The 26,018-nt window shown below is 39.1% G+C and overlaps 1 long non-coding RNA gene across 2 annotated transcripts; it reads left to right on the top strand.

Annotated features, from left to right (window-relative positions):
• Positions 1-927: 927 nt before the first annotated feature.
• On the top strand, positions 928-25,754 carry LOC131486741 (uncharacterized). 2 transcript variants are annotated; one of them, XR_009249421.1, is made up of 8 exons: positions 928-1,384; positions 6,494-6,553; positions 7,885-8,010; positions 17,036-17,233; positions 18,777-18,883; positions 20,522-20,668; positions 24,333-24,433; positions 25,523-25,754. It is a non-coding gene; the product is annotated as an uncharacterized LOC131486741 (long non-coding RNA). The 2 variants fall into 2 exon arrangements; XR_009249422.1 differs by lacking the exons at positions 928-1,384; positions 6,494-6,553; positions 7,885-8,010 and adding an exon at positions 12,314-12,721.
• Positions 25,755-26,018: the final 264 nt, after the last annotated feature.

A 26,018-nucleotide genomic window follows, 5' to 3' on the forward strand; every position in this document is an offset into this window, starting at 1 on the left:
AATCTTGAGTAAGTCTACCTCTTAGAGTGCTTCATGGTTCAGAGATTGGGAAAACTATCAGATATGGTGGGTGGCAGTGAATGAGGAATATGTTTGCCTCTGCTGTCCATTGTCCTAGCCATCAGTCACATGTAACTCTGAGGCACTTGAAATGTGCTTAGTGCACCTAAAGGATTGCATTTTCATTTTATTTTATTTCAATATATTTAAATTTAAAGACTGAAACAGTGTTAAATATTTTAAGTTAAACAGAAGTTTGTTTGGATAGGACTCTACTTCACATTAATTGGGAATATTCAGCATTTACATCTCCAAATTTACATTACCAAATTCCCAAATTTAGCACAAGAACTAATATTAATAATTCTATTAGGAAATAAGATATTAGACTGAAGAGGGGAGAAGATGGTGGCGTAGGAGGATGCTGGGCTCACCTCATCCTGCTGATTGCTTAGATTCCACCCACATCAGCCTAAATAATGCAGAAAACTGCCAGAAGACTAGCAGAATGGGCTCTCCAGAGCCAAGCATAGAAAAGAGGTCCACGGAAGAAGGTAGAAAGGACGGAGAGGCAGTGCGGGCTACACAGACTGGTGGGAGGGAGCCGGGGCAGTGGAGGGGCAGCCAGCCTGCCCAGCAAGGCAGAGCCCCTGAGTCTGACTTGCAAAAGCAGAGGGGTGCCTGGGTGGCGCAGTCGGTTAAGCGTCCGATTTCAGCCAGGTCACGATCTCGCGCTCCTTGAGTTCGAGCCCCGCGTCAGGCTCTGGGCTGATGGCTCGGAGCCTGGAGCCTGTTTCCGATTCTGTGTCTCCCTCTCTCTCTGCCCCTCTCCCGTTCATGCTCTGTCTCTGTCTGTCCCAAAAATAAATAAAAAACATTAAAAAAAAAAAAAAAAAAAGCAGAGGGGCCGGACAGAGTGAGTTCTGAGAGCCAGCAGGACTTAACACCTGGAATTTTAAGAGTCAACAGCTCTGCTCTCGGAGAGTGGGGAGGGCGAGAGGAGCTAGGGGGGACAGTTGTTGAGCCCTGGAAGACGGAGCTCAGCTCTGTGGGGAACAAAGGCGCTGGCCAGAGCCATCTCCCTCACCCATCCCCCAGCCGAAATCCCAAAGGGAACCAGTTCCCCTCACTGAACTTGCTTGCACCTCACAAACACCCAACACTGTGCTGCTGTGGATCCATCCCTCCGACAGGTCGGCCTCCCTTCTGGTGCTGCAGGACCCCTCCCGCAGGGGACCACCTATGGAAAAGTGATCTAAGCCTGCCTCTCCCACCCCTGTGCACCTTGCGGATCCACCACGGCTAATACACCAGATTCAATCAAAGCAGCACCTCAGGCCTGGCAGTGTGCAAGTAGTCCAGACAGGGGCCACACCACTCAACAGTGAGTCCTGCCCCTGGGAGAGGGGAAGATAGGGTACACACCAGTCTGACTGTGGCCCCAGTGGTGGGCTGGGGGCAGACATCGGGTCTGACTGTGGCCCCACCCACCAACATAAGTTACTCCAGACAGCACAGGGGAAGTGCCCTGCAGTTCCCCACCACTCCAGGGACTATCCAAAATGACGAAACAAAAGAATTCTCCTCAAAAGAAACTCCAGGAAGTAGCAACAGCTAACGAATTCATCAAAATGATTTAAGCAATTTAACGGACCATGAATTTAGAGTAATAGTCATAAAATTAATTGCTGGGCTTGAAAAAAGTATAGAGGACAGCAGAGAATCTATGACTACAGAGAACAAGGGACTAAGAAACAGGAGGAGCTAAAAAATGCTATAAATGAGATGCAATAAAATGGAGGGGACTGCGGTTCAGATTGAAGAGGCAGAGGGGGGAATACGTGAATTAGAAGATAAAACTATGGAAAAAGAGGAAGGTGAGAAAAAGAGAGATAAAAAATTCCAGGAGTATGAGGGGAGAATTAGAGAACTCAGTAATGCAATGAAGCGCAACAATATCTGTATAATAAGAATTCCAGAAAAGGAAGAGAGAGAGAAAGGGGCTGAAGGTGTACTTGAACAAATCATAGCTGAGAACTTTCCCGATCTGGGGAAGGAAAAAGGCATTGAAATCCAAGAGTCACAGAGAACTCACTTCAGACATAAGTTGAATTGACCTCCTGTGCAACATTATCATAGTGAAACTGGCAAAATACAAGGATAAAGAGAAAATTCTGAAAGCAGCTAGGGATAAACATGCTCTAACATATAAAGGGAGACCGATAAGACTAGTGACAGATCTATCTACTGAAACTCAGCAGGCCAGAAAGGAATGGCAGGAAATCTTCAATGTCATGAACAGAAAAAAATATGCAGCTGAGAATTCTTTAGCCAGCAAGTCTGTCATTCAGAATAGAAGGAGAGATAAAGGTCTGCCTCAACAAACAAAAACTGAAGGAATTCATCACTACTAAACCAACCCTACAGGAGATCCTAAGGGGCATTCTGTGAGTGAAATGTTGCAAGGACCACAAAGTACCAGAGACATCACTACAAACATGAAACCTAACCTATAGACACCACAATGACTCTAAACCCATATCTTTCTATAATAACACTGAATGTGAATGGACTAAATGCTCCAACCAAAAGACATAGGGTATCAGAATGGATAAAAAATCAAGACCCATCTATTTTCTGTATACAAGAGACTCATTTTAGACCTGAGGACACCTTCAGGTTGAAAGTGAGAGGATGGAGAACTATCTATCGTGCTACTGGAACTCAAAAGAAAGCTGGAGTAGCCATACTCATATCAGACAAACTAGACTTTAAATTAAAGGCTGTAACAAGAGATGAAGAAGGGCATTATATAATAATTACAGGGTCTATCCATCAGAAGAGCTAACAATTATAAATGTCTATGTGCCGAATACAGGAGCCCCCAAATATATAAAACAATTAATCACAAACATAAGCAACCTTATTGATAAGAATGTGGTGATTCCAGGGGACTTTAATACTCCACTTACAACAATGGATAGGTCATCTAGACACACAGTCAATAAAGAAACAAGGGGCCTGAATGATACATTGGACCAGATGGGCTTGACAGATATATTTAGAACTCTGCATCCCAAAGCAACAGAACATACTTTCTTCTAGAGTGCACATGGAACATTCTCCAAGATAGATCACACACTGGGTCACAAAACAGCCCTTCATAAGTATACAAGACTTGAGATAATACCATGCCTACTTTCAGACCACAATGCTATGAAGCTTGAAATCAACCACAGGAAAAAGTCTGGAAAACCTCCAAAAGCATGGAGGTTAAAGAACACCCTACTAAATAATGAATGGGTCAACAAGGCAACTAGAGTAGAAATTAAAAGAATACATGAAAACAAATGAAAATGAAAATATAACAATCCAAATGCTTTGGGATGCAGCGAAGGCAGTCCTGAGAGGAAAATACATTGCAATCCAGGCCTATCTCAAGAAACAAGAAAAATCCCAAATACAAAATCTAACAGCACACCTAACGGCAACAGAAGCAGAAGAGCAAACACACCCCAAACCCAGCAGAAGAAGAGAAATAATAAAGATCAGAGCAGAAATACACAATATACAATCTAAAAAAACTGTAGAGAAGATCGATGAAACCAAGGGTTGTTTTTTTGAAAAAACAAACAAAATTGATAAACCTCTAGTCAGGCTTCTCAAAATGAAAAGGGAGGTGACCCAAATAGATAAAATCATGAATGAAAATGGAATTATTACAACCAGTCTCTCAGAAATACAAGCAATTATCAGGGAATACTATGAAAAATTACATGCCAACAAACTGGACAACCTGGAAGCAATGGACAAATTCCTAAACACCCACATGCTTCCAAAACTCAAACAGGAAGAAAGAAAAAATTTGAATAGACCCATAACGAGTGAATAAATTGAATCGGTTATCAAAAATCTCCCAACAAATAAGAGTCCAGGACCAGATGGCTTCCCAGGGGCATTCTACCAGACATTTAAAGCAGAGATAATATCTATCCTTCTCAAGCTATTCCAAAAAATTGAAAGGGAAGGAAAACTTCCAGACTCATTCTTTGAAGCCAGCATTACTTTGATTCCCAAACCAGAGACCCAGCAAATAAAGAGAACTACAGGCCAATATCCCTGATGAATATGGATGCAAAAATTCTCAAAAAGGTACTAGCAAATCGAATTAAACAGCATATAAAAAGAATTATTCACCATGATCAAGTGGGATTCATTCCTGGGATGCAGGGCTGGTTCAACATTTGCAAATCAGTCAATGTGATACATCACATTAATAAAAGAAAAGAACCATATGATCCTGTCAATCGATGCAGAAAAAGCATTTGACAAAACTCAGCATCCTTTCTTAATAAAAACCCTCGAGAAAGTCGGGATAGAAGGAACATACTTAAACATCATAAAAGCCATTTATGAAAAGCCCACAGTTAATATCATCCTCAATGGGGAAAAACTGAGAGATTTCTCCCTGGGATCAGGAACACGACAGGGATGTCCACTCTCACCGCTGTTGTTTAACATAGTGTTGGAAGTGCTAGCATCAGCAGTCAGACAACAAAAGGAAATCAAAGGCATCAAAATTGGCAAAGATGAAGTTAAGCTTTCACTTTTTGCAGATGACATGATATTATCCATGGAAAATCCGATAGACTCGACCAAAAGTCTGCTAGAACTGATATATGAATTCAGCAAAGTCGCAGGTTACACTATCAATGTACAGAAATCAGTTGCATTCTTATACACTAATAATGAAGCAACAGAAAGACAAATGAAGAAACTTATCCCATCAACAATTGTACCAAGAAGCATAAAATACCTAGGAATAAACCTGACCAAATATGTAAAAGATCTGTATGCTGAAAACTATAGAAAGCTTATGAAGGAAATTGAAGAAGATAGAAAGAAATGGAAAAATATTCCATGCTCATGGATTGGAAGAACAAATATTGTTAAAATGTCAATACTGGGGCGCCTAGGTGGCTCAGCTGGTTAAGTGTCCGACTTCAGCTCAGGTGATGATCTCACAGTCTGTGAGTTCAAGCCCTGGGTCGGGCTCTGTGCTGACAGCTCAGAACCTGGAGCCTGTTTCAGATTCTGCATCTCCCTCTTTCTTTGACCCTCCCCTGTTCATGCTCTCTGTCTCAAAAAATAAATAAACGTTAAAAAAATTTTTAAAAAATAATAAAATGTCAATACTACCTAAAGCTATCTACACATTCAATGCAATCCCAATCAAAATTGCACCAGCATTCTTCTCAAAGCTAGAACAAGCAATCCTAAAATTTGTATGGAACCACAAAAGGCCCTGAATTGCCACAGTAATTTTGAAGAAGACCAAAGCACGAGCCATCACAATCCCAGACTTTAGCCTCTATTACAAAGCTTTAGTCATCAAGACAGCATGATATTGGCACAAAAACAGACACATAGACCAAATGAATAGAATAGAAACCCCAGAATTAGACCCACAAAAGTATGGCCAACTAATCTTTGACAAAGCAGGAAAGAATATCCAATGGAAAAAAGACAGTCTCTTTAACAAATGGTGCTGGGAGAACTGGACAGCAACATGCAGAAGGATGAAACTAGACCACTTTCTTACACCATTCACAAAAATAAACTCAAAATGGAGAAAGGACCTGAATGTGAGACAAGAAACCATCCAAACACTGGAGGGGAAAGCAGGAAAAAACCTCTTTGACCTCGGCTGCAGCAATTTCTTACTTGACACATCTCCAAAGGCAAGGGAATTAAAAGTAAAAATGAACTATTGGGACCTCATGAAGATAAAAAGCTTCTGCACAGCAAAGGAAACAATCAACCAAACTGGGAAAAAATATTTGCAAATGATATATCAGACAAAGGGCTAGTACCCAAAATCTATAGAGAGCTCACCAAACTCCATACCTGAAAAACAAATAATCCAGTGAAGAAATGGGCAGAAAACATGAATAGACACTTCTCTAAAGAAGACATCCAGATGGCCAACAGGCACATGAAAAGATGCTCAACGTCGCTCCTCATCAGGGAAATACAAATCAAAACCACACTCAGATACCACCTCACGCCAGTCAGAGTGGCTAAAGTCAACAAATCAGGAACTATAGATGCTGGCAACGATGTGGAGAAATGGGAACCCTCTTGTGCTGTTGGTGGGAATGCAAACTGGTATAGCTGCTCTGGAAAACAGTGTGGAGGTTCCTCAAAAAATTAAAAATAGACCTACCCTATAACCCAGCAGTAGCACTGCTAGGAATTTACCCAAGGGATACAGGAATACTGATGCATAGGGGCACTTGTACCCCAATGTTTATAGCAGCACTCTCAACAATAGCCAAATTGTGGAAAAAGCCTAAATGTCCATCAACTGATGAATGGATAAAGAAATTGTGGTTTATATACTCCATCATTTCTTTACCTAAATGTTGTCCCCACATAAAGGCATTCTTTGATCCCCAAACTCAGTTATGCCTTCCTTCTTTCCCTCTCACAGTTCCATGGCCTTCACATGAAAGTGATCTGTGTGACAGTCTTCTCCACTGAGCTTAAGCAGGTACTGGATTATTTTTTATTTATCCCCATATCTAGCAGAGTGCCTAGTACATAGTAGGTGTTCGATAAACACTTGTTAATCACTTGCTACTTCATTGAGTGAATGGTCCAATAAATAAATGAATGAATAAAGTTAAATCCATCATTCAGTTGCTCACTTAAAAAAAAAAAAAGCCCATCGTTAATAGTTGACATTTCCTTCGATGTTTGCTGCCACACATATTCACCAAGTGACGTGTATAACTACACAGCCAGGAGACACTCAGCATGCAGTTTCTAATATGAGGCCAAACTATTTCCATGCCCAGAAAGGAGTTAGCAGAGATTGGCTGCAGATAACATCTCCTGGCTGGAGATTAAGCAACTGAAAGATCTTGCTTACCTTCCCTACCCCTTCTCAGATCATCAGCTTTTGAGGAATAAGTCAAGTTGGTTAAAAATAAGTAAATTGCAAAACTAAGTTTCATGACACTCCTACATGGTAATAACTACACCTTGAAAGCCCTAAAATGTTCAATGGAAATTTTTACACATTACGATAATATAAGATGTCAAGGCGATTAAGATAAAAAGCACATCAAACTTTCCACAAATCAAATATTAAGGCCAAGATAATAGGTCAAAAGGAAACAGGGAAATTTAATTTTTTTCACTGCGTTGTTGACTTTTCTTCATCTTCCTTGAATTCATTAGGAAAAGCAGTTTGTTCTTCCCAGAAGTGGATCACATGCCCTGTGTAAATCTCTAGCAGCACATATCAGAATATATAATTTTTGTAAAAATTAATTTGAATCGATCAAAAATAATAACATACTTTTCTTTCAAGGAAAATAAACTGAATATTCTAACCTTAGAGAAAAAATTAATTAGAAGATGAAATTAAAGCTATAGAAAAACAGAGCATCCAAATATTGATTAAAATTTCAATTACCCAACTGTCTCTTAAAATACATTGAGAAGCTCAGTAGAACCCAAATGCATGATGTTTGGGAAATCTTGACATTTTCTAGCAAAACCCAAATGCGTTCTTATCATTATTTATGTAATATATAAGCAACTCCTCACTTCACATTTGGGGGGAAAGAGTGTTAAACAGAAGCATATTAGAAATGTATCAACCTGGGGCAACTGGGTGGCTCAGTCAGTTAAGCATCCAACTTCAGCTCACATCACGATCTCGCAGTTGGTGGGTTTAAGTCCCGCAGTGGGTTCTCTGCTGTCAGCCTGCTTGGAGCCTGCTTCAGATCCTCTGTCTCCCCCTCTCTCTCTCCCCCTCCCCTCCACCCGTCTCTCAAAAATAAATGAACATTAAAAGATACATTTCCATTGCAGGAGACTGAAATCTAAAACTGTGGCCTCAACATTGTCATCTGAAAGCTGGTTGTCTATTCTCTGAATTTTTATACTGATCTGGAAGAGAAGGCAAGAAGAGCTAGCACTTTGGGCATCTCTACACAGGTCCATACCGAACACAATAATTTTAATTAATTTGTATAAACTTGTGATCCAGACATTATGGGAGCACTCACCCAGTCCACACTACCCTTTCTAGAATATATCCCATTCACAGCCCCTTTTGAAGGAAGTGACTCCTCACGACCAGCTGATGTGGCTTAGGTTGAATGCAAACACAAGAAGAACCAGCATGTAGATAGAGAGGGACTAATTAGATTCTTTCTTCTGAGAAGTTGCACTTGGAGATACAGGGGATGTTATTCAGATGATAGTGGACAATTGAATCGAAGTGTCAGGGCAAGTAGAGGAATGTAAAATCATATGAAACTCAACGAGAGAAAAGAAGGAAGCAGAGATAAAGGAGAATTTCATGCCCTAAAAACATAAGAATGAATGTGTAAAAGAATTTTCTGTTCTAGTGTCTGTCCCCAGGTGGCTTGGATTATTTCATTTCTTTACTTATCCTAAAACTAAATTTACCTTAACTTAAACTGGCTTAAATGGGCTTTATCCCTTGCAACCAGTGATGCTATGCTGATATGTTAATTTCTAGAAAGGTCTGTGGCTGAAGATGACCAGTTTCTCCTCCCTTAAGCAGTCTGTGTGTGTTCACACATGGCTTGAATGTCTATCAGTGAACTCGTGGCTCCTCCAAATTAGCAACATCATTTCTACTGGCCAGTCCTCACACTTTTAAATTGACAACGGCCATGAAAGCTAATTTTCCAGAATCAGGCAAACTCTCATCCCATTTCTCCCTTGCAAATACAAAATTCAAGCAGCATCTTGCAGAAACAGCCAGGAGCAGGTTATTGCATCTGGGCTTTTGGGACTCAGAGTGCCAATTTCCCAGCACTGATAGGTGAGGTCTTTGAAGCTCCCTTCCTAAAATGGCAGCGCTCTAACACAGTGGAGACATATTGAGATGGATTCACAACTGTTCTGCAAAGAAACCTCCTGCTGACGTCAATGGGAGTTTATCCTGAGGGCCTGAGAATTAGGCGCGTATTAATACCTTTTCCTCAGTGATTTCAATCTGATCTAAAAGCTTTAGCTTTTTCTTTCCCGAGAGTGGGTAGGAGAAATGGAGGATGTGACTGCGTGGGAACACTTTGAGGTTCCCTGTGTTTTACTTAGGAATTTTACTTCCAAATTCAAGTTGGGAGAAACTTAGCCCAGGTTCTTCTACCTCTATGCTTTGACTCTCATCCCCCCCGCCCCCCCAACTCCCTTTTAGTATTACAGCACTTCTCCTGCATGATTTCAAGTTTCACTGATCATTGGGAAAAGTTCTGAAAGTGACATCGACATTTAAAAGCAGATGGCATTACAGATGTTGAATATTTAATCCGTAGGTTTGGGGGTCGTGGTGTACTCGGCCTTTTTCTACATTTTTAAATTATTACTATTTTTTACTTTTTAAGAAGTCAGCTTGTTTTTTGGCAGTTTGGGTGTGAGCACTCAAACTGATTAATTTCAGTGTGACTATTAGAGAAAACCTTTTAAATATAGAGAAAAGAAAAAAGCTCTTAACAGAAAAGAAAGGCTATAGCTTTGGAAATGCATTGTGTTTTTTTTCCAAACAATGTACATATGAATAACACATTCTCCATTTACCCCATTGGATATTCTTGCTGCACAGACTAAAACTCATCATTGGAAAGACATATTTTTCTAATGTTTCAGGTGTCTAACAAAATGATTCTACAAACACACATAACCTCTTAATTTGTTGTCCAAATGAGGACACTTTGAGAATGAAAAGGCGTTGTAAATAATACACTGGGACAACAGGTATAAACCAGTTTATCTCATAAATAAGGCACCGGTTGTCACCATTTTCCCCCAAAAGGTCAAAATCAGTGAAAACAGTTCTCTTCTAGGTTTCTACCCTATGCCATTAGGAAAATTCCAATTAAAACAACAATGTGATGCTACTACATACCTAATAGATCGGTCAAAATCTGGAATACTGACAATGCCAAATGCTTATGAGAACATAGAGCAACAGAAACTAATTCATGGCTGGTGGGAACGCAAATGGTACAGCCACTTTGCAATGGTACAGCCAATGCAATATGGCCCCAGAATAGACCTCAGAGTGGGATGATGGGAATATGACAGATTACTGCCTTTTCTTTATTGCTGGCCCTGGCCAAAATGTTGTAAAATTTATCTCAACCGTTGTACTTTACAAGTAGACAACCACAAGGAAACGGAATGCCATAACATTTTTAAGGATCAGACTCAGGTTCACAGCAAAATTAGGAGAAAAGTAATGAAATTTCCTATATGCCTCCCTACTCCCATACTATGACATTTATTTTTTATTGTGGTAAAATACATGTAAAATATAAAGCATAAAATTTACTATTTTTAGGAGCACACAGGTGGCTCATTCGGTTAAGCGCTGGACTTCAGCTCAGGTCATGATCTCACGGTTCATGAGTTTGAGCCCCACATTGGGCTCTCTGCTGTCAGCACAGAGCCTCCTTCAGATCCTCTGTCTCTCTCTCTCTGCCACTTCCCTGCTCATGCTGTCTCTCTCTCAAAAAGAAACATTTAAAAAATTACTAGTGTTAAGTGTACAGTTCAGTGGCATTAAGTAGATACACATCACTGCACAACTATCAATACTATCCATTTCTGGGACGTTTTCATCACCCCAAACTGGAACTCTATACCCATGAAAAGGCAACTCCCATACCTCCTCCCACCAGTCCCTAGTCACCATTATTCTGGTTTCTATCTCTATGGATTTGACTGATCTACATGCCTCAGGTAAGTAGAATAATACAGTAAGTGTCCTTTGCTAACTGGCTTGTTTCAGTTGGCCTAACTTTTTCAAGGCTCATGTATGTTCTAACATGTACCAGAATTCCATATGTTTTAAAGAAAACATATGGAAGAATTATTAGAAATTATTAGAAAATATTTCTAATTAGAAAATATTTCTAAATATTTCTATTAGAAAATATCTAATAAATTATTAGAAAAATATTCTAATGCAATCGTGTTTATCCCTTTATCAACTGATAGATACTTGGGTTGCTTTCACATTTTGGCTATTGTTAGTAATGCTGGTATGAGCAGGGGGGTACGAATAACTGTTTGGGTCCTTCCTTTAAATTCTTTTGAGTATATACCCAGAAGGAGAATCACTAGATGATATGGTAGTTCTAGTTTTAAACTTTATTTTTGAGAAACTACCATACTGGTTTCCTTAGCAGCTGCTCCATTTTTCATTCTGACCACTAGTGCACATGGGTTCTGATTTCTCCACAACTTCACCAACACTAACTTTGTAAATATTCTTTTTGTGTTTTTAATAATAGATAGCTTAATGGCTGTAAAGTGGTATCCCGTTGTGGTTCTGGTAAATCCCTAATGATTAGTGATACTGAACATCCTCTGTGCTTATTTTGCCATGAGTGTATCTTCTTTGGAGAAATGTCTATTCACATTCTTTGCCCAATTTTTACTTTGAGTTGTTTTTCTGTTGAGTTGTACAAGTTTTCTTTATATGTTCTAGATATATCTGAGTTAATTAGATATGGTATAACACAAGGATCTAAAATTTTTTGTATTGTTTTCAATGTCCAGTTTTCCCATAATCATTTTTTTGAAAAGACTTTTCTTTCCCACTGAACCCATTTGGCACTTGACTGTATATGTGAGGGTTTATTTGTGAAATGTTAATCCTATTTATTGTTCTGTATACCTGTCTTCATGCCACCACCACAGTGTTTCTACAACTGTAGCTTTGCATTAAGTTTTGAAATCAGGAAGGGTAAGATCAACTCTTTTTTTTTTCAGATTGTTTTGGGTATTCAAGGTCCTTTGCAACTCCATATGAATTTTATGATAAATTTTTCTATGTCCACAAAAAAAAAGTCAACGTTTAATAGGATTGCTCTGAATCTGTAGATCATTTTGAGTAGTACTGACATTTTAACAATTTAAGTTTTCTAGTCAATGAACATGGGATGCCTTTCTACTTACAGGCATACCTTATTACAGATAGTGCTTTTTTTTTTTTTTAACAAAAAGTCTGTGGTAACCCTGCATCAACCAAGTCTATTGGTGTTATTTCTCAACAGGATTTGTTTACTTCATCTCTCCATGTCACATTTTCAAATGTTTTCATGATTATATCAAAAGTGATGAATCCCATGATAAAACTTTAATGAATGAGGAGTTGTTTTTTGTTTTTTTTTTAATATATGAAATTTACTGTCAAATTGGTTTCCATACAACACCCAGTGCTCATCCCAAAAGGTGCCCTGAATGAGGAGTTGTTTCTATTAATGGTTTCTTAAGACGGAATCTATTCCTGCTGAAGATGCTGTCATGACTGTTGACATTACAACAAAGGATTTAGAATATTACATAAACTTTGTTGATAAAGCAGCAGTAGAGTTTGAGAGGAATCATTTCAGTTTTGAAAGAAGTTCTGTTGTGGATAAAATGCTTTGAAACAGCATCACATGCTACAGAGAAATAGCTCATGAAAGGAAGAGTCAGTCAAGGAGGCAGACACCATTGTTGGCTCCTTTTAAGAAATTGCCACAGCTGCCTGAACCTTCCGCAACCACCACCATGATCAGTCATCAATCATCAACATCGAGGCAAGACCCTCCACCAGCACAAAGATTAAGACTCACTGAAAGCTCGGGTGATGATTAACGTTGTTTAGCAATATTTTTAAATTAAGGTATATACATTGGTTTGTTAGAAATAATGCTATTGCATACTTAAGAGACTACAATATAGTGTAATCATAAATTTTATACGCACTGGTAAACAAAAAAAATTCATTCAACTTACTTTTTTGCAGCGGTCTGGAACCAAACCTGCACTATCTCTGAGGTGTGCCTGTATTGGTTTCTTCTGTAATTTCTTCCAGCAATGTTTGTAGTTTTCAGTGTGCACATCTGTTACCTTCTTGGTTAATTTTGTTTTCATGTATTTTATTCTGTTAACCGTTGGAGCCAATGTGGATTGAAAAATATGAAGAAGAAAAAAACCTGTCTTCTTCTCCATTAACACGTGGCCTCAGTACTCCTTAGATGAAGAAAAATGGCCATTTAATGCGTTCTTAAACTTCAATACCCCATCTCTGCTAAGATCCTGTACATACTTCCCTCTTTTTCCCGAATTACTGTCTCATCTTTGTTTCTTTTCAAGATGTGAAGTATATCTTGAGAGGATTGGACAAATGTGGCCTGACTCTTGTATGGGGGATTTTTCTCCCTCATTCATTTCCCAGGTTAATGGTTATGATAATGGGGGCCAGTTGTCTGGTTAGTGTAGCTTGGGATGGGGACTTTAGGGAATCTTCCCAAGCAGCTTCCCAAACTCCTTTGTTTCAGGGTGGTTCCTTGTCTTCCCCTGCCCAACATGGACTGCCTATTTTCACTTTTTGCTGGTGAAAAGAAAACGTGTATCTGTTCATCTGTCTGAGCTGACCAGCTTTAGGATTGGGAAGCTTCTTTCTCTGCCCTCTGGGCTCTTATCTGCTTCTGGCCTTGCTGGTGGAACCTCGCCTCTTCTGCCTTCCCCTTGCCCATTCTGTTTCTGCACCGCCGTGGGTGTGGCTTGCATAATCCACTCCTATACCACCCTCTGTGCCTCCAGTGCCACTGGCTCCTGGTCCTCCTACCCTCGCTTTCAAGGAGCGACTAGCACTCCAAGCTCTTGGGCCACACCTTTATGAGATTCAAACTGGAGCACCTCCTTAATCAACGGGGTGTCCAGGGACTCCTCCCTGGACTTCAACCACCCACTTCAGATTTTCCCACAAGTGCCCCAGGGAAAAGTTGACAGTGAAGAACTGACTTTTAAGTGGACATAGGTGCATCATATTCTGTATTCAAACTAATTTAGGTGTGTTAGTTTAATTAAGATACACATCTTTAGAGTTAGCAGCATTAAATATAAAACTTTAATTCTACCAAGGTTTACTGAAAGCCAAATAAGCGTGTGTTATTTCTGTTGCAATTTTTCAGCAAAAAATATGACTTCATATGAAGGTTAACTTTTTCTGTCTCAAAGGTTTCATGGGTTATTGTTAAAAAACAAGTAGAATGAATAAATAAAAAGGTTCAGAGCTTTCAAAATATTTGGTAACCTAAAACTTTCAACTTTTACTAAGTTAGATGATAAACTGGATTGAATTCACTGGGTATATAAGTCTTCTCCAAATAAGATAAAATACTGAAACTTTGATTACTGATGTAGGTTTGTGTTTTTGGTATCTCATTGCACACAAACTCAGGATTCTTGGGTCTGTTGGTAAACGTGCCCTGTGTTTTGCTGTAAGACTGTACTATGGAAAAGCATGTTTTTAGGAATTGCAAATTGTATTTATAAAGTTCAAATATAGAGAATTCTGGTGTGTAACAGTTCACAACTGGTTACTGATTTTGGAGACAACGGCATAAAAAATTAAATGTCCTTACTACTACAACCCATTGACAAGTTACTCTTGTAACCTCTTCCACTTACTCTCTCTCTCTCTCTCTCTCTAAAAACAAACAAAAAAACCCAAAACAAACAAATAAAAAAACCCACTTCCTTTGGAAACTTCCTTTATCTTTACCCCCCAAGATATATGATGATGGCAAACATCCCTCAAGCATATGACCCACTGATACACATCTGAAGGGTTTAATGACTGAGGTTTTACTAAACAGTAATGAATGACGTTTTCTTTTTTAAAAATCTTTTTAAAGTTTATTTATTTATTTTGAGAGACAGAGACAGAGAGAGTGAGCAAGCAGGGAGCAGTAGAGGGGCAGAGAGGGAGACAGAGAATCCCAGCAGGTTCCACGCTGTCAGCCCAGAGCCTGATGTCGCTGGAACTCACAAATCATGAGATCATGACCTGAGCTGAAACCAAGAGTTGGATGCTTAATTGACTGAGCCCCACAGGCACCCCATTAAATGACATTTTCCTAACAGCTAGCCACCTCAAGGTCCTGGAAACCTTGTTTCCAAAATTTCTTAGAGACTTAAGCTATCCCTAACCCCCTCCCAATGTGGAAGTATATAATCAGCCACTCCTCATGACTCCAATGCAGGTCTTTCTATCCAGGGGACCTGTCCCCATGTTTTAATAAAACCACCTTTCACACCTAAGACATCTCAAGAATTCTCTCTTGACCATTTGCTCTGAACCCCAACATTTCCATGTCAATCACTGCTTACTTTTCACTGGATCAAAGTTCTGATAAATATGGTTAGGACACTTGGGGGTGATGTGAGAAGCAAAACAGTGTGCAGGAAAGGAGGAGGTATATGAGAAAGATAAAAGGAATCGAAATATATTTTGCTGAGGAAAAAAGAAAGTAATTTTCTCCTAAAATAAGATTATTTAGAGAGAAAAGGCTTAGGACAAAATCTGAATGAAAAAGAAAATTGTGCAAGGTTTGTGAAGGGCAGTCTTTGCAAAAGAATTTGATGTGTGGTCAAGAGAAAAGTTCAAATGAATGGACTTTAAAAGTACACTGGTGTAAGATTGACATTCTGCTATTCTCTTTATTAAAAAGACAAAGTTTTCTTGATTTGTGGGTCTGTTCTTAATAGGAATTATAGACAAAGTTTTTTTTTTCCTTTATCTTCCCAGAAAAACAAGGTTTCTATGTTTTGTCTTCCTCATCTTTGATTACTTATGATAGTGAAAACTTCCTCAATATAGGGCACCTGGGAGACTCATTTGGTTGAGCATCCAACTTTTGATTTTGGCTCAGGTCATGTTCTTGGTGCTGTGGGATTGAGCTCTGCATCATGCTCCATGCTCAGCATGGAGATTCTTTCTCTCCCTCTCCCCTACTCACATCCTCTCTCTACAATAAAAAAATAAAATAAAAATAAAAACAACAACAACAAAACTTTGTCAGTATCAAAGAAGCTACGTTTTTATATATAATTTCCTGTAAAATTCCTTATTGCTCCCTTGGTTAAATGTAAATACTAGTTTTATAATGATCTGTAATCCTACTTAGGTAGGAGCTTTAAATTTTTCTGAGGTTTTTGACAAGCTTCATGACATTTGAGTTGTAAATGAAGTCTTTTTGATTAATTAGGCTGGTTTATTTGGTATGTGAAGTTATTTGGGAAGCACTGTCAAAGGAATAATAAGCCTTAGGTTGTATTGTTTGGATAAATGCTGTAACTGTTCCAGGAATTATATGTAATTTCTAAAATTTTAATATGTTATGGTATAAGGCCCTCACTTGGTATTCTGATTAGTCAAGTGTTATAGAAATAACTGGATTTCCTTGTCAGCTCTATTGTAATGAACTCTTTCTTTAACCATGTTCATTTTTGAGTCTTTTGTCATTTATAGTTATTCTCTAGAAAAATGTATTTAATCTTCAGGAAGACTCATTAAAATGACTTTTGACAAATACAGGTTTTTGGTTTTATTTTGTTTTTGAGAGAGAGAGATAGAGAGAGAGAGAGAGAGAGAGGCAGGCAGAGCACAAATGGGTGAAGAGCAGAGGGAGAGAGAATCTTAAACAGTCTCCATGCCTCGTGTGGAGCCTAGTGAGGAGCTTGATCTTATGAACATGAGATCATGACCTGAGCCAAAACAGAGTCGGATGCTTAACCAACTGAGCCAAACAGGTGCCCCCAAGTGCAGGTTTTTGGTATCTTTAAAATCACAAAACTGAAATGGGTAAGAATTTCCAGAACTAATGGAAAAAGCTGTATTCAAACCAAACAAGAATTAGTAACATGGGACTAAATGAGTTGAGAAATATGATTAGAGTTTTTGTGACCCCTGTTTGAAACATTGTTGCTTCTCTAATGTTTGTTCTTCCAGATCAAGGTTACTTCCTCTTAAGATACCCATGATATACAAAAACATTATAAATATTCCTTTGTGAACAAATTGAAGCATTTAACTTTTCTCCCTACCTGAACCCTCTGAAACTCAGAAACTGTCAGTGAATATTCGTTCTTCTGTGGCAATTATAATTATTTGCATAAGTTTAATGAGAATCTGTTCTCCTTGTAACAGGACACCATTGGAAACATCAGTTATATTACCAAAGCTTTGACTGGAATGTCATGTTTGAAAGACATGCATAGACTCAGATATGACCATACAGTTTTAAGGAACTACGGCTGACTTTATGAAGCACGGAGTCAATAAAGCACCTTTGGAAATGTTGGCCTGATACCTTGCTTATTACAGAGTTCCCAGCAGCCTTACCACGTGAGTAAAGAATGTCACTTCCTGGCAGGTGCAGGAACCTCAGGTATTGTGGGGCCCTTGGCGAGAGGAATTTTCCCAAATCTACAGGCACTGCAGTCAACTCTGAAATCTACAGGCACTGCAGTCAACTCTGATGACTTGGCATGGCCTCTGACCTCAAGAGGTGATTAAAATTTCAATCTAGATTCCTTTATAAAAAGTTCCAGCAAGGCATATTTTAAGAGATATATGATGATCAATCATTATTCCTGATAAGTGTATATAAATAATTATGCCAAGTTTATTAAAACTGGACTTATCTTACATACAAAGTAGTCTTTATTTGGCTGGCTATCTTTGATAAAAATGATGGTGATTATATAGAGAAAATATGCTTCCATAACACATCTTTGTAGTTATTAGATTTTAATACTATTTACTGTAAAGTGCACTAGAATATGAATTCTTCTGGGTTTCTGAAATATCTGGCTATGGCTCTCCAAACTAAAGTTTCCAGTATTTCTTCAGTATCATAATTTAAAGTCATTAAAAACTAAAATTTCCCTTTTCCCTGAAGCCCTGAATATTGATGCTGCACAATTTGGGGTGGACTTCAGAGAAATGGGCACAAAACTTGTGTATGGAGAATCTTCGTGCTTGTTGCTCTATGGGTCATTCAAAAGGATCACCAGAGACATTTGAATTATAAACCAAAAGTCATCTGATTCCTGCTGCCTGTTCCCACTCCATCTGAGGATGCTTCAATTCTGAAATCTAAAAATCTTCTCATTGGCAGCACTGGAGACTAAGACACTAAGTTTGTAATTTTCTACAACCATTAACTGAAAATTTTCTTTTGTTTCCATAGAAGTTCCACTTATTAATTACTGAATTGCTTGCCAAATAAAACAGAGTCTATATGATGGCTAACACCACCTGCTACACAATTAAGGCCTTAAGTGACTCTCAAAATAGCATTACGTTATGAAACATTGAAATAACTCAAATGCGTAAAGCAAAATTGAATGGTCTGAGATGTCTTTTTAAAAAAAATTTTTTTTAAATGTTTTTATTTATTTTTGAGACAGAGAGAGACAGAGCATGAGCAGGGGAGGGGTAGAGAGAGAAGGAGATACAGAATCCAAAGCAGGATCCAGGCTCTGAGCTGTCAGCACAGAGCCCGACACGGGGCTCAAACTCACAGACCATGAGATCGTGACCTGAGCCGAAGTCGGACGCTTAACCGACTGAGCCACCCAGGTGCCCCAAAGAAGAGGTTTTTCTTTTTCTTTTTTAATGTTTACTTATTTTGATAGAAATTAAGTGAGTGGAAGAGGGGCAGAGAGAGAGAGAGAGGGACAGAGGATCTGAAGCAGGTTCTGTGCTGAGAGCAGAGAGCACAATGTGGTGCAAGAACTCACAAACCCTGAGATCATGACCTGAGGTGAAGTTAGATGCTCAACAGACTGAGCCACCTAGGCACCCCTTGAATGGTCTGAGATGTCTTAAGAGCAGCAGGAGGAACATGCTTCATTATTAAAACAGAATGTTCTGTATGTTGCAGATTATCACAAAAATGTAAACACGATTGCTAAAAGATACAGATTGGTGTTTTAAACGACCTCGCTCTGTAAACTCCTGGACTGGAAGAGGATTTTGGACAAGTATCAGGTCTTTTTATTGGGCTTCTTTTTCTCATATTAATCTTATTTTGTTGTGTTTTCTGATGTTTCTCTGCCTGGTGCCGAGACTCCTTCACTGCCACGACTTCCGGCTGACAGATGATCCTTTCTACTCAAGGAAATTCATATATATTGTCTACCTTGTACTGGGCTGCCTCTGCCTTTGGTCACTCCAGTATACAAATTCCCCAACTGACCAATGTCCACCCATAGGTAGAGACATCCCTATGCCCATATTCAGCAGGAAGTAGATATAGAAGAGAAGACTTTCCACCCTCAGCAATCTTAAAGATTTAAAGGTCAGGGGGAAAATGATGAGGAGAACAAAGGCAAGAGAAATGTAGATAAAATTAAATTTCCTTAAAACTTGCAGCTCATTGATAAGTCCCTGAGATATGCAGCGTGTGACATCCCTCAAAGAACTCACAACTGCCTTAATGTTAATGCTTTACTAGAGACTAAAAGCAACCTCAGCTTGACAATAGCCAGGCCTCCAGGATCTTTTAAATTTTCTTTAACATAAGGAAATCCCTTTGGAGACTTCTGTAATCTCTAACCAACTCCCCATCCCCAACTTAAAAATATATTATCAGTTACGTTTCACAATCACAGAGTGGCTCTTTCTGCCACTGAGTGGTCCTGTTCCTGGGCTATAATATAAAACACCTTTGTGCACTGTAAAATGTCTCAATTCTTTGTTGACCCTTGTGCCCAATGACCCCACATCAGTTATACTATTTACTTATTGTTTGTATGGTTACTGTTTGGTTTTCACAATGCAGTGGAAGCTCCATCATACAGACTTTTTCTTGCTCTGCATCCTAACACTAATCCCTAGCACAATGCAGGGATGTTCTCTTTAGGACACATAAACCAACAACAACAAAATGTGATCACTTTCTATTCTCAAGAGAATGGGCAGGACAAAATATTCACTTATTCTTTGGCCAGCCCTGCACAAGTAAGCCGAAGGATACTGGATGGCTGTTGAAATGGGAGAGAGGGCTACAGAGAAGGAACATGGGAGAAAACCAAACACAGACAGCTTTACTGACCCTGAAGTTGGAACTCAATTTTCATTTCCTTTTGACACTGATGTATCTACATTAGGGCACATGCTGGGCCTAGCCTAGGATCCTAAACTTCCCCCTGAGGGGTTTGGAGATTTTTTTTCTCCCTCTTGATTCATTCCACTATGGATGCTTATTATCACATGTTAACTTTCTAGGCTGCTGATAAAGCTACACTTCAAATCTGAACAACGGAGGTAAGCCTGTCTTAGCCCTCATTTGAAACAGTCAAATCCTTTCTCTTCTTCTCAATATAGTACATTTCCTGAGGGCTACGTTCCAGTTAAATAAAGACCAACTCCCAAGCTCTTTCTACTACCTATTTTCAACCTTTGCAGCCCCGTGCTGCCCTCAAATTCTGGGATTACCTCAAGCAGCTGCACAACCCACAGGGTGGGAAGACTCTTGCTCTCTTGCAGGCTAAACTTGAGAACAAAGTTTTGATTTCTTTGACAACCTGGATTTATTTTTAGAGATATTAGAATGACTCACCTCTCCTGACATTTGTTTCTATAAAAACTAACTTCAAAATGTCACACTTCCAACTCTGTACAAAGGGCAAGAGAAAAGCTGCAAAAGCAATTGAACTTGAAGAGGACTCCACTTGAGACTTGCTTTCATCCTGCCTTGTCTGCCCTCCCTTCCCTTCTCTTCTGAGATTGATGTGCCTCTCCTGACCACCCCCACAGAGCCACATCCTGCAGGTGTGTGTTTGTGTGAGTGACCAAACAATGGACCTCTAGGACCAGGAAGGCACTAACACAAGCCAAAATAAAAGTGAGCCCTTGTTTGCATCACTGCCTCTGCACATGAATTGCTGACTCCAATATTATTAACAGAGTATACAGATGGCTCACAGAAATATTAAAAATAATTGAAGGACGTACAAAACAGAACATTGTTCCTGATACAATATTCAGCACCTTGCACCTCCCTTTTGTTTTATTAAATTTCTCAAGGGAAGTCGACAGGCATAAAGCAAAGAAGATAACAAAGAGTATGAGGCAACTGATAAGTATGTCATGAAAGATTTCCATATGAAGTAGAAAAAGAAAAAGGCTCCAAAGTGAATAGATAAAAAAATATAGGGAGAAACAGACAAAAATGCAATCATATTTCCCAATGCAAAGCTTATTGTGGAGCTGGAATTATAAAGATTTTCCTTGCTCTGGCCAAAATTTTTAATTTCTACTTGTTACTTCTAGAATGAAAAAACAAAGTACAGCAAACTTTAAAAAAGTGAAGTTTTCACAGTGTTCTCTAAGTGAATATGTGTGTCTACACTTAAAATGTATTTACTTGTAATGTTTGTGAATTCCTGGATCGGTTACACTAAAGGATTCATGTTGGCCATAAGCAAAGGCTAGAAACAGAAATCTGCTCTGGCTTAGGATACCAAAAAGATATTATAGGAACCAGTTGAGAGAGCAACAGAATGGATTCTGGCTGCCAGAGAGATGCAGTACAAGTCTGAAGCTGCTGAGAAAGGTCTTCTCATATATCCAAATTAACTAGAGAAGAAGAGGAATAACTCAATCTGGGAATAGTGACCATACTAAGCAGCAAATAGATGTGAAATATTTGCCAAGCATTTATCATACACTAAATGTCCATACCTAAATTATACGAGGAAAACACAACAGATTTAACAAAGTGTGCCAGTTTTTCAGGCATGCACAATCTAAAAATATTACAGATACCCACCCTTCAAGACTTGAAAGATGTGAGGCCATTGTACATGCAAAAGAATCTTATGTAAGGGGAAACCAGGGGGAATTTTAGAAAACTCAAGATGACAAGGAGACTATTACTGAATCCTGAGGACAAGTAACAGAAGAAGGAGTAGTATTAGAAATGGGAAAATCAGTCTAGTTGGTTAAAGATGGATAGCATTACATTTTGAAATAAGCTGCATTTCAATGTATTTAATGTTTCCAAAGCTATTCATAAATTCTCAATATTGTATGACGAATGAATGAATAAGCAAATGAGAAAAACAGTAAGTATATTGTGAAGTGTACTGTGTACATTTAAAGATGGTGAGGGTTGAAAACTTGTGTGCAACCTGCCTCTCCGACAATTTACTTATTCCCAGCAGGGTCATGCCATGAGTATTAAAGACTAAGATTCTATCTTACACTTAGGATGAGGAATTTCTCAAGTCCCTGTTTTCCAGCATCTGATTCAAAAGTGTTTTTTCAGATCTCCTTTGTTCTTCATCTTAATCCCCCCCCCCCCCCCCCGCCACCCGTTCCTGTTCTTTGTCTATGCCTGTTTGATTTGTTGACTCATTTTTAGGTTGTGTCTAGCCTAAAATGCTTTAGACATTGTCTTCACTCTCCCATCACCTGTCATGGTGCAGAAATTGGGTAGGGGCAATGCCACCACTGTTCTTGTACCCAGGCTACCAGGACCCAGCCCTGACAGTCTTATCTGGAAAAAGGTTTGCTGAATTGGCTATGATTCCACTCTACTGAGGTTATGTTGAGTCAGTTAGAAGGCTGGATTCCAGTTATGGTGACTCCACTAATTAATTCTGGATTCTAGAATTCAGCTGTGAACAAGACAGATATAGTCTCTGCTCTCATGGAACTTACATTCCAATGAAGGAGAAAATGATAGTAAGTTTGGAGAGGCATGAAAAAAATCATTAAAGGGTGGTAAGGTTTAGCAGTGCTATGATCCCACTTCTGTGTTAAGAGATTACTTGCTTCTGTGCACAGGAGATGTGTTGAGGGGGCCAGGAGTAGACCATAGATGGTCAGTTAAGTGACATGAAAGTAGACCAAAGTAGAAAACACAGTAGTTGGGACAGAGAGTGGAAATGGGCAGATATGAGTGTACTAAATATGTATTTTGGAAAGTAAGTTTGACAGGACTTGTTATTGCAATGGAATTGGGTGACAGGAAGTAAGAGCAAGGATTCTGGGAAATCAGTGGCGTCTCGGGCTTTACTGGCTTGGTATTTGACTCACAGCAGCAAGGGAAGACTGACTTAAATATCCATATTACAACCAGTCAGTTTCCACTCAGCAAATTTTTCAGTGTAAATCTTTGCCCTAATAGAAGTAAGCCAAACTCACATCTCTGTCGTTTGGCAGTACTTAGACTAGAAGTTGGTCCAAAACTGTGAACATACAGTGCCCAGATTCAAGACCATCTGTTGGGTGGGATACAGCTCATTCAGAAGCAGATCATCTAGATTTAGTAGTGGCCAGATGCCAAACAAAGATGAGACAATTATAAACCAAAGGAAGCAGTTGGTGTTTCCCTGCAAGAGGTGAGTTTTGAAGAAAGGTCATAGCGAATCCTATTCTTTGAATTGTGTCCTCTAGTGGCTTAAAAAAAAAAGTAAACGATTGTAGGAAGCTCTTTGAAATAGCAGGGTGAATGACATCTGTCTTGGTCTATGAAAGCATTTGGCCACCTGGTTGACTTTTTACTTAAAAGGCAATTATCTCCAGGTCAGTATTTCTGCTGAAAGATCATGACCAAATTTACAGATGTCAGTAGAGGGACCTCCATATTGTATTTCCATCCTCTGGGCTGTAAAAGGGCTACAGAAAAATTACCTTGTGTACCCAGGGGATGCTGCATTTTGTCATGCAGTCCCCAAATATTAAATAGCTAAGGGAAGTTCTCTTCAGCTCACTTAGTCTATGCTGTCAAAGCTATACATGATTTCTTTACTTGTCTCCCCAGAAGTTCCAAAGAATACAGAGGAGATAGTAGAAAATTTACTCTCCTCCAGTTCAAGGGTCCCACTATACAAGTGATCTACTTTTTAAAAAAAATTATTTTGACAGAATTCAAGAAAGAAAATCAGGCAGAAAGACAGTGATGCAAGTATTATGGTGATCATAGTTGAGAAAGATTGCTTTGTTTTTTTTAATGATTATTGATTTTGAGACGGGGGGGGGGGAGGGAGGGAGAGAGAGAAAGAGAGAGAGAGAATCCCAAGCAGACTCTGCACTCAGTGCAGAGCCCAACATGGGACTCCTTCCCATGACTGTGAGATAATGATCTGAGCTGAAATCAAGAGTTAGACGCTTAACTGACTGAGCCACTCAGATGCCCCAGAGACCACTTTGAAGGATTAGAGGGTGATAAAATACTTCCATTACCAGAGTGTCTTCTATGCATTCGGTTATGTTAGATACTTTAGACCTAATTTTTCTACTTAAATTTCACAGTGACTCTTTAAAATAATTGTTGTTCCTATTTTATAAAAGAGGAATCTAAGAATCAATCTATGGATCCAAGGATCGAAAGAAGATATTCCAGTTGAGTCAAATGAATGAGAAATATATGTATGAAAATGGCAATAAATACTAGTGTTAGACACTGACTGTTCTTTTGGACCCCCAGGCAATCCTAAGACACTGTCTGCGAGAAAGCTAACTTCATGGAATTTCATGCCTCTCTGAACAAACTATGCCACTGAGGTCTCTGTCACTCAAATGGTTGAGGTAATATGAACAAAAGGACTTGCATTATTTTATTCTCTCCACCCGCTTGCCTCATGTGTAGCAATCTGATAAATATAATTCTCCTCTCTCTCCAGTATACAAAAGTTCAACCTTCTCACTATAGCATTATCGTGTCTTACTAGATTAAAGATATTCTCCGTTCTTGATTTATTCAAATAAAAGCCCTTGTTAATATATAAATGTTACCTCAAAAAGTAAAACAAAGTAAAGATACAATAGGTAGTTTAAACCAGTTTGAGTAAATTAGTTTTGACAAAGGAAAGAACAAGAACACAAAGCAGTGAATGGTGTGTGTTGTGGAGTCAGGGTTGGGGTGTGTGGAAGAGCGGTTTGTTTAGAATTTAGTATAAAGGGAAGGCAAGAGTGGAGGAGGGAGGAAGGGAGAGAATGAGGGAGAGAGGAGATGGCTTAGGAGGATGGAGGAGATAAGAAACAGAGGAGGGCAGGAGGCAAGGCAACAGTAATATCGTTGAGTGTAAGATGCATCTGCCTCACAAATTTTATGTAAATGGCTCAATGTACAAGTACAAGGACACCTGTTTCTTTAACCCATTTGTGTTTAGACTGCTCTCTTCTGAAGGACTGACGTTACATGATCAGGGTGCTTTTTTACAAAGGGTGAATTACTTTTAAAATAATTATCTCTGAAAATATACTACACGGAGACTAATCTATGGGACTCTCAGTTAAATATATCTTTGCTCCTTTGAAACTTCATTAGTCATTTTTGAGAAGGGATGCTGCTGTTTTAAGTTTGCATACCAAGAGAAGAGGAAGAGAAAGAAGAATCATTAAGCTGCCCAGATTTAACTTGGGCTGGGTGATCCAATTTCCAGGGCTGATGAATGTAACCTTTTCCTCCAATGATCTAAAACACAGGAAGGTAGCAGTCATTGTAGAGATTATCCTGGTGTAGGTAGCTTTACCTGTCTTTTGGTTTTTGTATTTTGCTAGAGAAAATGTGTTGTTTCTTGAGATTGCTGAAGCCTTAGAGACCCACCTGTGCTGTCATGGTTTTCCAGGCTCACTGAAATGTGACTTACTGTTTTTTCTTCTCTGTTCAAGCAGGACCAACAAGTTTCTTCAACAAATATTTATGGGCTGTCACCAAATGCCAAGAAGAAGGCTCAGCCCTAAGACTGAAATAATCCGTAAGGCATAGTTTCTGTCTTTGAGGAGCTCACTTAATTACGCCCAATATTTAAGACTTTCTTCATGCCTAATAATTCTGAATGTTTTGTTGCTAATTTGTATTTCAATGTTGCAGGGGCAGCCTAAGTAAACTGATTATTTTCACTGAGATACTTTATTTATTGTTGACCCATGGCCAATGGGTCAGTGGTGGTACTATAGCCATTTTGGTGCATGGACTGAACAGTAAAACCTGAACTCTTGACTGTTATTCACCAGTGCCAGCCCCCCAGCAGTGACCCTGAATCTAGTCTTTTCTAACTTGCAGATCTCTGGATTAGTGTCTATTAAATACAACTGTGAGCCTCCACTGGGCAGGAGCAGGAAAATGGTCACTTCCGTCCATCACACTGTGTCAATCAAGATACAAGTA

The sequence above is a fragment of the Neofelis nebulosa genome, chromosome 10, assembly GCF_028018385.1.
Source record: "Neofelis nebulosa isolate mNeoNeb1 chromosome 10, mNeoNeb1.pri, whole genome shotgun sequence".
In the NCBI taxonomy this organism is placed as follows: domain Eukaryota; kingdom Metazoa; phylum Chordata; class Mammalia; order Carnivora; family Felidae; genus Neofelis; species Neofelis nebulosa.